The 11,188-nt window shown below is 43.8% G+C and overlaps 1 pseudogene; it reads right to left on the bottom strand.

Moving 5' to 3' along the window:
• Positions 1 to 9,773, bottom strand: part of LOC124656200 — a 16,410-nt pseudogene extending 6,637 nt beyond the window's left edge.
• Between the last annotated feature and the right edge of the window lie 1,415 nt (positions 9,774 to 11,188).

Genomic DNA, 11,188 nt, shown 5'->3' with positions numbered 1-11,188 from the left:
CGTCGGGTTAGGCCCATAGGCGACGAAAAATACCCCTTAGCGGACGATTTTGAGACGTTGTCTATCAGAACTTTTCTTGTAGTGTATGAGTGCTACTTATGGTCTTGACTCTCAAGTTGCTGCAAATCTTTATAAAGCCTTTGCTTCTCATTTTGAATTGCCTAAAAAGAATTTTGATAAGTATCATGAACCTTTTAAAGAGGCTTGCATGAAGGATGAAATTGTTGTTAATGATTGCAATAAGCATGCTCAAACTCCTAAGAATGTTATTTCCTATAAGCATGTTAATTTTTGTGGAATGCATAGACCTTGTGGAATTAATCAAATCAAAGATTAATATTGTATCCATCATGCTAATGAAAAAACTAGAAAGTGGTTTAGGGCTCTAGATGATCTTAGTAAAAAAGTTTGTGCCCTCTATCCTTTTATTTGTGAAGTTTGCCATGAAGTGGGTCATTTTAATTTTCAATGCCCCTCCAATGATAATTTGAACCCAATGAGTGCTGCAAATTTGTATTGTGATGATGAAATTACTCCTAATCGGCATGATGAACTTACTTTATTTTTGGGGTGTGAAGAGCTGTCGAGAAAAATCTCTTTGTTACATATGAGTGATCTTGATATTGATGATGTCCTGCATGGGTGTTTTTCTTATTGCATTGATAATAGCCATACAAATACTTACATACAAAATATTTTAGAAGATGACACCTTGCCAAAATATGATAGGACCGCTGTGTGTTTTCAACTAATTAATGAAAAAGAGGGATCCTCCCAAGTTTCTTCTATTGTTTCTGAAAGTAAATCAGGTTATGCGGACAAGCCACCCTTCAAGCCTCTTCCTCCTAAAGAAGGGAACGAGGAGAAGGAAGAGAAGAAGAAGAAGAAGAAGAAGAAGAAGAAGAAGAAGAAGAAGAAGAAGGAACGAAGAAGAAGAAGAAGAAGAAGAAGAAGGAGAATAAAAAGAAAGAGGTAACGGCGTATCCCCGCGTGAATGAGATAACGCTAGGTAACCGTAAGTATGTTGCTCCTAATGATTATTGTGATAATGAATCTGAATACGATGATCTTCCTATGCCCTTTACATACATTAGCGATCATGATTTGAATGAGCACACTACTTTTGATATTACAAATCTCCGGGAAACTAATTCTGAAAATGATGATAATAATTGCCATAGTGTCGGTGCTATCCATGCTTCCTCCCATAATGATATAGAAAGCTCTAAGCTTGGGGAAGAGGTGTTTGAAAATCCTTTTGCTACTGATCATTATGTGTTTGATACATCTCCTTCTAATAACAATGATGGTATGGACACGGATAAACCAATCGTGAAAGATAACTATTCTATTTCTTATGATGACACTTTGCCTCCGACCTTTGATGATTATTATAAAGAATGCTATGATATAGGTTATAACTATCCTTATGAAACTTGTCATAGTTATGATTGGATTACCAAAAACAATTCCCTTAGTATGCAACTTGTTTACCATGTTCAAATTCTTGATAATAATCTTGCTCCAATTACTATTAATGAGAATAACTCTTCTTATGCCAAATTTAATGATCCTTCTATGCATATGAACCATGATAAGAATGTTTTAAGTGATGGGTATATTGTGGATTTCATCAATAATGCTACTGAAAGTTATTATGAGAGAGGAAAATATGGTTATATGCATCTTAATAATATTAAGTTTCCCCTCTTTATGTTGAGAATCTTGAAGTCACTCGTATTTTATCCTCTTATGCTTGTCACTTTGTTCTTCATGAATTCATTTGTGTACAAGATGCCTCTTCATAGGAAGCATGTTAGACTTAAATGTGTTTTGAATTTGCCTCTTGATGCTCTCTTTTGCTTCAAATACTATTTCTTGCGAGTGCATCATTAAAACTGCTGAGCCCATCTTAACGGTTATAAAGAAAGAACTTCTTGGAAGATAACCCATGTGTTATTTTGCTACAGTATTTTTTTTTATATTTGTGTCTTGGAAGTTGTTTACTACTGTAGCAACCTCTCCTTATCTTAGTTTTGTGTTTTGTTGTGCCAAGTAAAGTCGTTGATAGAAAGGTTGATACTAGATTTGGATTACTGCGCAGAAACAGATTTCTTTTCTGTCACGAATCTGGGCAAAATTCTCTGTAGGTAACTCAGAAAATTATGCCAATTTACGTGAGTGATCCTCAGATATGTACGCAACTTTCATTCTATTTGAGCATTTTCATTTGAGCAAGTCTGGTGCCCTTTTAAAATTCGTCTTTACGGACTGTTCTGTTTTGACAGATTCTGCCTTTTATTTCGCATTGCTTCTTTTGCTATGTGGGATGGATTTCTTTGTTCCATTGACTTCCAGTAGCTTTGGTCAATGTCCAGAAGTGTTAAGAATGATTGTGTCACCTCTGAACATGTGAGTTTTTGATTATGCACTAACCCTCTAATGAGTTTGTTTCGAGTTTGGTGTGAAAGAAGTTTTCAAGGGTCAAGAGAGGAGGATGATATACTATGATCAAGGAGAGTGAAAGCTCTAAGCTTGGGGATGCCCCGGTGGTTCATCCCTGCATATTTCAAGAAGACTCAAGCATCTAAGCTTGGGGATGCCCAAGGCATCCCCTTCTTCATCGACAAATTATCAGGTTCCTTCTCTTGGAACTATATTTTTATTCGGTCACATCTTATGTACTTTACTTGGAGCGTCTGTATGTTTCTTGTTTTTGTTTTTATTTGAATAAATACGTGTGTGGGAGAGAGACACGCTCCGCTGGTTCGTATGAACACATGTGTTCTTAGCTTCTAATTTTCATGGCGAAGGATGAAACTGCTTCGTTAATTGTTATATGGTTGGAAACGGAAAATGTTACATGTAGTAACTGGTACGATGTCTTGAATAACTTGATACTTGGCAATTGTTGTGCTCATGTTTAAGCTCTTGCATCATATACTTTGCACCTATTAGTGAAGAAATACATAGAGCTTGTTAAAATTTGGTTTGCATGAGTGGTTTCTCTAGAGTCTAGATATTTTCTAGTGAGGTGTTTGAACAACAGGGAAGACAATGTATAGTCTTATAATGCTTGTAATATGTCTTTTATGTAAGTTTTGATGTACTAGTTTATGCTTGTGTTTGCTTCAAACAACCTTGCTAGCCTAAGCCTTGTATCGAGAGAGAGTACTTCTCATGCATCCAAAATCCTTGAGCCAACCACTATGCCATTTGTGTCCACCATACCTACCTACTACATGGTATTTCTCCGCCATTCCAAAGTAAATTGCTTGAAGTGCTACCTTTAAATTTCTATCCTCTACCTTTGCAATATATAGCTCATGGGACAAATAGCTTAAAAACTATTTTGGTATTGAATATGTACTTATGCACTTTATCTCTTATTTAGTTGCCTGTTGTGCGATAACCATGTTCCTGGGGACGCCATCAACTACCCTTTGTTGAATATCATGTGAGTTGCTATGCATGTTCGTCTTGTCTGAAGTAAGGGAGATCTACCACTTTAATGGTTAGAGCATGCATATTGTTAGAGAAGAACATTGGGCCGCTAACTAAAGCCATGAATCATGGTGGAAGTTTCAGTTTTGGACATATATCCTTAATCTCTTATGAGAATACTAATTGTTGCTAAATGCTTATGCATTAAAGAGGAGTCCATTATCTGTTGTCTATGCTGTCCCGGTATGGATGTCTAAGTTGAGAATAATCAAAAGCGAGAAATCCAAAATGCGAGCTTTCTCCTTAGACCTTTGTACGTAGCGGCATAGAGGTACCCCTTTGTGACACTTGGTTAAAACATGTGTACTCGCGATGATCCGGTAGTCCAAGCTAATTAGGACAAGGTGCGGGCACTATTAGTATACTATGCATGAGGCTTGCAACTTGTAAGATATAATTTACATGATACATATGCTTTATTACTACCGTTGACAAAATTGTCTCTTGTTTTCAAAACCAAAGCTCTAGCACAAATATAGCAATCAATGCTTCCCTCTGCGAAGGGCCTATCTTTTACTTTATTGTTGAGTCAGTTTGCCTATTCTTTCTATCTTAGAAGCAAACACTTGTATCAACTGTGTGCATTGATTCTTACATGTTTACTTATTGCACTTGTTATATTGCTTTATGTTGACAATTATCCATGAGATATATATGTTAAAGTTGAAAGCAACCGCTGAAACTTATATCTTCCTTTGTGTTGCTTCAATGCTTTTACTAAGAATTTATTGCTTTATGAGTAACTCTTATGCAAGTCTTATTGATGCTTGTCTTGAAAGTATTATTCATGAAAAGTCTTTGCTATATGATTCAATTGTTTACTCATTGCATTAACATTGCTTCGAATCGCTGCATTCATCTCATATGCTTTACAATAGTATGATTAAGATTATGTTGGTAGCATGTCACTTCGAAATTATCTTTTATCGTTTACCTACTCGAGGACGAGTAGGAACTAAGCTTGGGGATGCCGATACGTCTCCAACGTATCTATAATTTCTGATGTTCCATGCTTGTTTTATGACAATACCGACATGTTTTGTTCACACTTTATGTCATTATTATGCGTTTTCCGGAACTAACCTATTGACGAGATGCCGAAAGGCCGATTGCTGTTTTCTCGCTATTTTTGGTTCCGAAAAGGCTGTTCGGGCAATATTCTCGGAATTGGACGAAATCAACGCCAAACCTCCTATTTTTCCCGGAAGGCTCGAGAACACCGAAGAAGAGTCGGAGAGGGGCCAGGGGGCCACCACACCATAAGGCGGCGCGGGCCAGACCCTGGCCGCGCCGGCCTAGGGTGGGGCCACCCTGTCAGCCCCCTGCGCCGCCTCTTCGCCTATAAAATCCCTTTCGACCTAAAAACGCGGTACCTCTTGACGAAAACTCGGGAAAGACTCCGGGCGCCGCCACATCGCGAAACTCCAATTCGGGGACAAGTCTCTGTTCCGGCACCCTGCCGGGACGGGGAATTGCCCCCGGAGCCATCTCCACCGCCGTCTCCTCCGCCATCTTCACCGCCATCGCTGCCTCCACGATGAGGAGGGAGTAATCCACCCCCGAGGCTGAGGGCTCCGCTGTAGCTATGTGGTTAATCTCTCTCCCATGTACCTCAATACAATAATCTCATGAGCTGCTTTACATGATTGAGATTCATATGAGTTTTGTATCACTACTATTCTATGTGCTACTCTAGTAATGTTATTAAAGTAGTTTATTCCTCCTGCACGGTGTAATGGTGACAGTGTGTGCATCCGTGTTAGTACTTGGCGTAGGCTATGATTGTAATCTCTTGTAGATTATGAAGTTAACTATTGCTATGATAGTATTGATGTGATCTATGCCTCCTTCATAGTGTGATGGTGACGAGTGTGCATGCTATGTTAGTTCTTGGTGTAATTGTGTTGATCTATCTTACACTCTAAGGTTATTTAAATATGAACATTGAATATTGTGGAGCTTGTTAACTCCGGCATTGAGGGTTCGTGTAATCCTACACAGTTAGCGGTGTTCATCATCCAACAAAAGAGTGTAGAGTAGTCATATTATGTGATCATTGTTGAGAGTGTCCACTAGTGAAAGCAGGACCCCTGGGCCTTGCTTCCAAGCATCGAATCTCCGTTTGTTTACTGTTTTACTGCGTTACTACTGCTTGTTTATTGTCCTGGGCAAAGCACTTTTCTGGTGCCGTTGCTACTGCTTATATATATTCATACCACCTGTATTTCACTATCTCTTCGCCGAACTAGTGCACCTATTAGGTGTGTTGGGGACACAAGAGACTTCTTGCTTTGTGGTTGCAGGGGTTGCATGAGAGGGATATCTTTGACCTCTTCCTCCCTGAGTTCGATAAACCTTGGGTGATCCACTTAAGGGAAACTTGCTGCTGTTCTACAAACCTCTGCTCTTGGAAGCCCAACACTGTCTACAAGAATAGAAGCTCCCGTAGACATCAGCGGCCTCTCCTCACTTCCTCGCCAAGGCGGGCGGGCGGTGATGGGGGCGGCAGCGCGGCCCCGAAACCTGGCGGCGCGGTCCTCTCCTTCCGTCCTCGCCTCGGTATCGCCGGGCAGGCGGTGATGGGGACGGATCTTGTACTGCTCCTCCTCAAGGTCTGGGACCACTGCACCATGGGCGGCGGCCCCTGGATGACGGGGGCGGCGTCGACCTAGTGGCAGGTGGCGGGCGTCTGGTGCCGCTGACCGTGGCACCGCAGTGGTGGTCTTCTCTATCGCCGGAGGAGATCGGCTAGTTATGTGGCTAGCCGTGGCGGATCTCGCGATCCGTCGCCTAGCTCCCGATGGCAAGGCGCAGCTGCCGGTGAAAGCCGGCCCGGACTTCGGTCATGGCGGATGATGGCTGCGTGTTTCGTCATTACCTTGTTGAAGGCATTGGTTCTGCAATATGCGTTCTTCGCCTGGGCTTCTCCAGGGGAAACCCTAGACCGGGTCTCCTGGATCGGACGATGGCGGCGCGCAACGCCATTTTCCCTGTTGGGGGCATCGTTTTTGGAGCAGACAACGGATGGCGGTGGTGCTGAGGTGGAGTGGTGTGCTTTTGTTGTGTCGGCGTCCACGTGTCGCCGCAGCATGGTGCAGTGGTGTCTCGAGACGGATGCAGTGTGTTGGACTCGCGCAGGATGGTGGAATCGTCTGGCGCCGTGGCGGCATCGATGGAAGGCCTGGCATGGTCAATGAGATGATCTCTCTTGAAGATGGATTCGAGGAAGACGGCGGTAGCAACTTCTATGGCGTGTGTGTTGGCGTATGCTGAGAGTCTGCTTGAGTGGATGTGCTTCTCATCTGCTATTGGGCGGCCTGAGAAGGCATTTGATTTTTGGTTGATGTGAGTTGGTGAATTGTCACCCCCTTCATCCCTCTGTAGGTTTAGCGAGGTCGTTTCGAGTTTGGTCTTTTGTATTGCTCTTGTAAGGTGTTGTGAATAATCATATAAAAAAGTCGTGTGCATCCCTTGGATGCAGAAGCTGGGGCGATATTTCCCCCATTTCGAAAAAGAAGTCAACGTCCTAGTCTCCTCGGCAACGAGCTCCGCTATTGCCTTCTTATGCTCAAGTGCGAGCTTCCTCTCCTCCAAGTCACCAATTTCGTGCCACCTAACTTGCTTCATATCATTCTTATTTTCGCTCATAATCATCTCGCATGATCATCTTTGCTTCCAACGTCTTGAGCGCGTCATTTTTTCCTTTGACTTCACAAACTCATTATCTTGGAGGCCAAGTTTAATACTTTGGCCTCAAGCTTGATGTTCTCCTTGGCCTTCTTGTTACCACCTCACTTACCCTTGTTCCGTCCCCCTTCCTCATCACTATTCTCATCTAATATTAGCATAGCTACTTTCTTTGGCAGTGCTTCTTGCTTCCTCAATTTTCACTTGTCAACAAGCTCAAGCAACTTCCAACAATGTCGTAGTGTAATTGGTCTTTCCTTGGAGGCCGCCATTAGGTTTCAAATGTGGCGATAATTGTTTATCAAAATCGTAAAAGCCTGCAACGACAACAACTCATACTTTCAGCGCCATAGAGACGCAACCGAGGTTCTAGGGTTTAGCCATACCAAAAAATCTCCGCAGCCATGCGTGTGCTTGCATATGGCGTACCCGCAGATTATTGCGACAAGTACCTTCGCATTGGTGAAGATACAACCATTAAATATGTGGGGAGGTTTCCCAAGATGATGGTGATTTGGATGTTTGGTGAGGTGTTTCTGCCAGCTCCCAGCGAAGAAGATACTATTATATTGATGCAAATGAATGCAAAGGCCATGCATGCTTTGTAGTGTCGATTGAATGCACTACAAGTGGAATAATTGCCCAAAAGCTTACCAACAGTATATTGCCGTACAAATCACGATCCAACGATTGTGCTTGAGGCCGTAGCATCGGAGAACTTATGGATTAGGCATTACTTTTTTTGGCTTGTTGGGATCACTAAATGACATCAATGTCTGTCTGTCCCATCTATTCGCAAAACTTGTATGGAGAAGCTCATGCTTGCAACTAAAAAGTCATGAATCATGAATACACTATGGGATACTATCTAGCCGATGGCATATATTCTGATTGGGCAACTTTAGTGAAGACAATTTGTGTTCCACAAATAAGGAAAGAAGCTGCATTTGTCAAGGCACAAGAGGCACCCTGAAAGGATATTGAGAGAGTTTTGGTGTTTTGCAATCTAGATTTGCTTTTGTGTGTGCTCCTAGTTTTTGAACATCAAAACACTCAGAAACATCATGACATATTGTGTCATTCTTCACACCATGATCATCGAGGACAAAGAGGTTTGGACTTGGAGTGTTTCTATGATAATGTTGGGAGCCGAGTGAAACCAAAAAAGGAACCCGATCGCCTTCAAGCTTTACTTGATTCCTACAAGGAAATTGAACACGAGGCCACACATGATCAGCTCCAACAAGATCTCATCGACCACCACTAGGCGAGGCGTGGCCTCCAATGATAAACAATTCTGATTTCATTTATGTATGTGTCACATTAAACATTTATTTGGGTTATGTTCCAACTATATGTTTATTTATTTGATTGAAACTATTATTGTAATTTGATTTGGATAATATTGTAATGTGGATGATCATTTGATTCAAAGTATTTCTTGTATTTTTTGATTGAGTCAATTTGCATATGCTTTGACATGTTAAATATTGAAATGTTGAAATCTTGACTTTCACGGGTCGAGTTTGCGGGTCCCGTTCTGCACGAGCTATTTTTGAACGGTAAAAGTGGTTTTGCTTGGACTGTAAACATGGAATACAGTTCACGTGTTCATAGGCTTTGTTATAGTTGCTCTTAGAGCATCTCCACCAGGGAGCCCAATAGCGCCCCAATAGCAATTTGGGGCCTGGCGGAAAAATTGAGCTCACACCGATGAATCCAATAATGCGTTGTCGTGGTTTTGAGCCCAATAAAACCACCGGCAACCCCACGTCAGCCGCTTAGCGGGGGAAGCCGAACGGGCGCGCCGACACCTCACGCCATGCTGGATCCTAAGTGCGGGACCGCCATGTCAGCGACTCAATGGTCGGCGCCATCATAACTGTGATGCCTCGTATGCTGATGTGTCGGGCCGCGTCTACTCGCCTCGCATTTCGTTGTGTCCGGCGTGCCTAGAGCGTCCCCTGTGGAGCGAGTGGGCTCGAGGGGCCGGACATCGTATTGGACCGTGTCGGATGGAAGAAGGCTAGAGCGTCTCCGTCGTATTGGGCGTGCCTAGAGCGTCCCCGTCATGGACTCGCCCACCTCCGGTGACCCATCCCGTGATGGATATGCGTAGCGCCCCGAATGCGCCCCAATTCTTGCGCGCCGGGCGTGCGCCCAAACGGGGCAGTCGGCGGGGTTGTTGACCTTGGAGGAAGGGGCCGAGTCACGGACGAGGCCGAGCTCCCCGCCGAGGCAGTGCCGGCGCCCGAGATGATCATGTGCTGAGCGAGCGCTGCGTGGCCGTAAAAGAGCATGGCCTTCTCTTGCATCACATTCGCATTCACATGCGTTTGGAGCTGGAGGAGTTGCTCCGCCGCCAAAACCCGCTCCTTGGAGGCAGCGGCCTCCTTCTTCCGTTGCTCGAGCGCCCTGCGCCGATCGCCCCGCTTCTTGGTCTCCATCGCCCTCTGCTCCGCGGTGAGCTCAGGCTTCGCCTTCTTTGTGGGCGGCCCGGGCTCCACAACCACCGGAGCGTCCAGGACAGGAGCTGCCTCCACGGGAGGAGCAACAACGGACGCGGGCTGGTGAAAGTGCATGGAGCCCCCATGTGTGGTTTTGGTAATTAATGACAATCCCTATGGACTAATGTTTGCATTGAGTTATATTTGTAGGAGTTGTCCATAGGCAATTCTTGAACCATATGTTGGCTTCAAGGTTGCAATAAGAAGAAATTGATGAAGGATATCAACTGTCAAGTATGTCTTGAAGATGAAGATGAAGTGAGCCCTCAAGTTACTTCAAGACATCAACATGATGAAGAATGAAGAAATGAAGTGCAAGTTCAAGATGAGCCATCTCGAAGAGATCTTTTGCTTGAGTCTTGCCATCCATATGATGTTCATGGATATGTGAAGATGCGCCGAAGAAGAAGCTCTCCCATGGTGGATTATGGGGGAGCAATCCACATCCACATGGTGGTCATGGCTATGTGAAGATGCGCCAAAGAAGAAGCTCTCCCATGGTGGATTATGGGGGAGCAATCCACAAGACTTCATCAAGCAAGCACAAGCAAGAAAGCCGTTCCATCTTGTTGAGGTCAAGATCGTCGTCATCGAGTTCAAGTGGAATGCGCAAGTATAAGGTTTGCTCTTGATAGGGTTTCTTTCTCACCGGTCTCATAGTGTAGTTGGAGACCGGTTTATAGTTTAGTTGCCGTACTATCAAGAGGGCTCTCGAGTGAGTAACTCGATCGTATCGTTCGGAGAGAGCTCAAACCTTTGCATCCTTGCATCATCTTTCTTGGTTGTTATTTGGACCTTATCCATGTGATGTTTTAGAGCTTGTGCTTATTCTCATGACAAGCTCTAGTTCATCGAAAACGGATTTCGCATAGATCACTTGTTGCGTTTTCGAGTTTGGTTCATCATCTTTCTTGGTTTTATTTGGACCTTATCCATGTGATGTTTTAGAGCTTGTGCTTATTCTCATGACAAGCTCTAGTTCATTGAGAATGGTTTTTCCATGGGCAACTTGTTGCATTTTCGAGATTGGAGGTTTTACCGAGTATGTCTTTTTAGATAGGTCAAACTTTTCATCATTTGTTTCTATCCTCCCTTGTTGGACTATGATGGTTTCCTGCATGATCTTGTAGAGCTTGTTCCTAGCTTCAAAACAAGCCCAAGATCATCAAAATCGGAGTCCGGATGCTAAAGTTATGCCCGTTTTAGTTTTGGCGTTTCGCAGCTTTGCCAGGCCGGATTTTTCAGAAATATCCGGGCGGATTATCCGGGCCGGATATTTCGGAAATATCCGGCCCTCGAAATCGGAAGAAAAGCAGCTCCGGACAGGGGCCGGACATTTGGCCGGACATTGTCCTGGTTTTGTCCCCGAGGCCGGATTATCCGGGGGCGGATTATCCGGCCCTTACTTAGGCCGGATTATCCGGCCCTGGTTTTGCCCAACGGCTCGATTTTCTTGGGGGGGGGGTATAAATACCCCCTTCTTCCTCCTT

The sequence above is a fragment of the Lolium rigidum genome, chromosome 5 (assembly GCF_022539505.1).
Source record: "Lolium rigidum isolate FL_2022 chromosome 5, APGP_CSIRO_Lrig_0.1, whole genome shotgun sequence".
NCBI lineage: Eukaryota > Viridiplantae > Streptophyta > Magnoliopsida > Poales > Poaceae > Lolium > Lolium rigidum.
Note: the sequence above shows the minus strand (reverse complement) of the source record. Positions and strands in the feature narration are given on the sequence as shown.